General features: G+C 35.6%; 1 protein-coding gene across 11 annotated transcripts in view; it reads right to left on the minus strand.

Moving 5' to 3' along the window:
* Positions 1-4,351, minus strand: part of LOC106874495 (uncharacterized) — a 57,598-nt gene that overhangs the window by 4,477 nt on the left and 48,770 nt on the right. Inside the window, exon 2 of one of the 11 annotated variants that reach the window (XM_052972207.1) lies at positions 1,685-1,923. The exons of the other annotated variants lie outside the window; for them this stretch is intronic. The gene's annotated coding sequence lies outside the window, so the exon portion shown is untranslated. The remainder of the gene's footprint in view (positions 1-1,684; positions 1,924-4,351) is intronic. 11 annotated transcript variants of the gene reach the window in all.

The raw sequence follows: 4,351 nt of genomic DNA on the forward strand, positions 1-4,351 counted from the left end.
AATATTATCTGAAAGAATTTGTGACTACTAATGCTTGCAGGCCAAGCCCGTTACTTAGAGGCTCTTCCTTCGTTAGTATGTAAATGTTATATTAAAAAAAAACTTAGGTGAACTTTATCTCCTTATTATTTTAAGAGTATTAGATTCCTTGGAAGAAAGCAGCGATTGTATACAAAAACAAGGACGGAAAAAAACGAACAATGTTACACAAATACAGTAGGAATAATAACGGGACATAACAACAGATGGCTTTCGACTAAGGATGAATAAAATTAAGCCGGCGTATATATAAATAAGGTCTTACAGCCGGGATACAAGATTTCACAGGCACAGGGAGAAATAACGATGTTCCACGCACAACGGCCGCCCAAGAAAGAAACGTCAGGCTTGGCCGAACACCGGTCACATGGGAAGAGAAGAGAGGAAGGTAGAGGTAGAGGAACAAAAGAATTAAGGAGGGGCGAGAAAAACTGACAGTGACACAGTGAAGGGAAAAGTAGAGGGAGAAGAGAAGGCAAGGAAATGTGAGCGAGGGGGAACGAAAGAACGAAGAAAACTCCGAACGACTTGTCCGTGTTTTCTTTGTGTCGTCTATCTGGATGTTTTGTCCCTTTCTTGTATCACCTAACTGTTTTGATATTTTGCGTTCTTGTCCCATTCAATCATCAATACTGCAAAAAAGATATCTCTCATTTCTTCAGCAACTATCAAAAGTAAACAAATTAATAACAGACTCAAAAATAATTTATAGCAGACGTCAAGCGCCCAACCTAGAAAAGCTCTTAACTCAAGCAAAATTTGCAGCTAGAGAAAAAATAAACGGTTCAAAAATGTGGTGTCCCTCGTTGTAGAACATGTGATTATATTGAAGGAGAACAAATTTCTTTTAGAGACAACAACATTTTAAAAATAAATGTAAATATGCATTGCAAATCCAGAAACCTAATTTACTGTGTCATATGCCCCGAATGAAAAGAATACTACATTGGTGAAACGGGCATTGGACTATATGAGAGAGTAAGGGTACATAAACTACAAATGCATCACACTTCTGTTAGAAACACAACTTGCAGTAAACACTTCGAAAAATGTAGGAAAAGAAAATTCAAAATATTCCCTTTCTTCAAACTATGGGCAGAAAATGAGCATTTTCGTAATGCTAAGGAAGAATATTTTATTCAATAATGCCAACCAAAACTGAACAAAAAATAATACCAAAACGACCGGAGCTACCATCTCAACAATCTACAGGAAGACACCAAACAAACATTGCCTGAATAAGGAAAACTACATATAATTATATGTACTATTTTATGAACCCCAAAAAGTTATATGCAGATGTTTTTTCTCTCCCTCTTCTCTCTCTTTCTCTCTCTCGCTATCTATCTATCTATCTATCTATCTATCTATCTATCTATCTATCTATCTATGTGTGTGTGTATGTGTATGTATATATATATATATATATATATATATATATATATATATATATATGTATGTATGTATGTATGTATATCTGTATGTATATATGTATAGATGTATATATATGTATGTGTGTTTGCATGTATGTATCTGTGTATGTATAAGAATATACATAGGAATATATGTGTGTATGTATGTTGGGGGCTTTGGGTGTATGTATACATGTGTGTGTATATGACTCCAGTACGCAACTGGTACTTACTTTATCGATTTCGAAAGGACGAAAGGCAAAGTTGACCTGGGTGGAATTTGAACTCAGAACGTAAAGATAGACTAAATACCGCTATGCATTTCGTCCGGCGATGGACCTAACTATCCTCCCTCCTCCGTTTTCAATTACTATTAGTCTTATCTTTATTCTTATATTTATCTTTATTTTTATCTTCTTCTTCTTCTTCTTCTTCTTCTTCTTCTTCTTGAAACTTATACCCGAATCACTCACTGTAAATATAATTATTAAAATAAGAAAATAAGGCGGCAAGCTAGCAAAATCGTTAGCATGCCGGACAAAATGCTTAGCGGTATTTCGTCAGTCTTCACGTACTGAGTTCGAAATCCGCCGGAGTAAATTTTTGCCTCTCATACTTTCAGAGTCGATGAAAAAAGTACCAGATACGCACTGGAGTCGATGTAATCGACTATCCCCCTCCCCCAAATTTCAGGCCTTGTGCCTATAATAGAAGGGATTATTATTAAACTAAAAATTATCCAAAAAAGCAATCTCTGCTCATTTTTTTTTCAAGTATTTAAAACTATACTAAAAACTGTCTTTTTTATTATTCTATAATATGTGTGTGTATGTGTGTGTGTGTGTGTGTGTGTCTGTGTGTGCGCGTGCGTGCATGCAGGTGCCAGTGTGTGTTTGTGCGCACTTGCGAACATCTACATTCATTTTTAATGTTTTGTGAATATAGGTTGTAAGTATGTCCATGCATGCACGTTCCAAACAAATAATAAAACACACAATCCATTATTCTGCCGCAACGCCAACGGCGTATGCATGTACGCTCATGCACGCTCATACACGCACACGTGTGTGTGTGTGTTGTATGAGTGCTGGTGGTTCTCTATCGGTTTTGATTTTCAGAATTCAGTCGTTGGGTTAAGTGTATTACTTGCGCTTGAACGTGTATAAATCTATGCTGTATGTATGTATGTATGTATATATATGTAAATTCCGTTCTGGCTTTGTTTTTTGTTAGCTTTTAACTAGGGTATTGTTCATCCGATTCCGCTGAAATTGTAAGCATAGATACATGAAAGAGCGGGGTGTTCCGTAATCTAAAAGGATTTTCAAAATTGTCAATTTCAAAATGAGACTCGCTATTTTTGTAATCTTTTGTCCTATTTCTTCTGCTATCGCGTTCATTAACCGATATTCTAAACAATTCATTTCTACGTCTTCACATTTAAATGACAGATATATGTAGATAAAGCTTGCTTTTTGTCTCATTTTGATTTAAATATTAGACCACGAACAACTGTATTCCTTTCTGCGTTTTCACACGTTTGTGAGGGGCTAAAAAGCTCGGTATCACTCTAACTTTAATTAACTGTAATCCACCACGTGCATTTGCGGTCAAATGTGTTCTTACAGCTGTTTCTCGTGCAATAAACCAGCTGACATGAAAAACTACCAGGAAAAGGCAAAAAAAAAAAAAATAAAGCAAATAAATAACTGGTGGTTACTCAGTTTTCTGAAGATATTCTCAACAAAATTCAATTGAAAGTAGAAAAGACTAATTGTGGAGATATTTGATGATTGCATGGGGTTGTTGCTTTTGGTTAGGAAATTAAAGATTCCTGAGACGTTAAAACTGTTGACTGTTTCTTCTAAATAAGGAAAATTGATTGATAGTGAATCTTAACACAGTGAACCTTTTCAAAATTGTCATGTGGTCAATAAAATGATGGAAAGCTGTTGAGCCCACAATACCGCTTATTTTTTAAAGTTGGATGAGAAACGTTAGGCAAAGTTTTTAGATGTAACCCCACCCCCAAAGTTTTCACGTTTTATAAGCAACGTAAAAAATTGGAGGGGTTGGGCTACATCTAAAAACCTTGCTTAACGTTTCTCATCCAACTTTAAAAAGTACGCAGTATTGTTCAATTTTTGTGATAAAATTGATTTGCAGAGAACATGCCTTATGCTATTTTATAGCACATTGTGTTATTTCTCCCCCGAGTTTCAACTCTTTTTGTGTCAGTTTTTGAGAGAAGACAGACTTCTCTAAGCATTTTTGCGCCTTTATTGAGTAGTAGTTTCTGTTTGCCTGTCCATCGGGTGATTAAAACTTCCATTTATATTTTTATTCGAAACTAATGTTACTTTTCCCGTAGTTCTTGCCAGTGAAAATCGAAATAAAATATGTAAAGCAACAGTCGTCAAATGCAAAAGCCAAAGAACTGTTTATTGTTTAAATATCACTTGCAATATTCACTTTGGAGATAAAACAGCGTTCAGTCTGGCGTATAGGTGTCAACATGAGGCATGTAATGTGGAAGAGTACATAGTGTTTATCCTAATGTGAAAGTGTTTGAGTGCAAAAAGTTTAAGGTTAACTATGATGCGCGATCCCACTGAAAGTTGTATATATTGTGGGCTGAACAGCTTTCCTTCATTTTATTGGCCACATGACAATTTTGAAATGGTTCACTGTGTTAAGATTCACTATCAATCAATTTTCCTTATTTAGAAGAAACAGTTTTAACGTCTCAGGAATCTTTAGTGCCCTAACCAAAAGCAACAACCCCATACAATCACCAAACATCTTCACAACTTAACGCCGTCCAAGTTAACTCTCTCTTCACCTATAAAAACCGTCCAATGGACGGGGGGTGGGCTTTGCTAGTATATATATATATATAT

This window comes from Octopus bimaculoides, chromosome 12 (assembly GCF_001194135.2).
Source record: "Octopus bimaculoides isolate UCB-OBI-ISO-001 chromosome 12, ASM119413v2, whole genome shotgun sequence".
Taxonomy (NCBI): domain Eukaryota; kingdom Metazoa; phylum Mollusca; class Cephalopoda; order Octopoda; family Octopodidae; genus Octopus; species Octopus bimaculoides.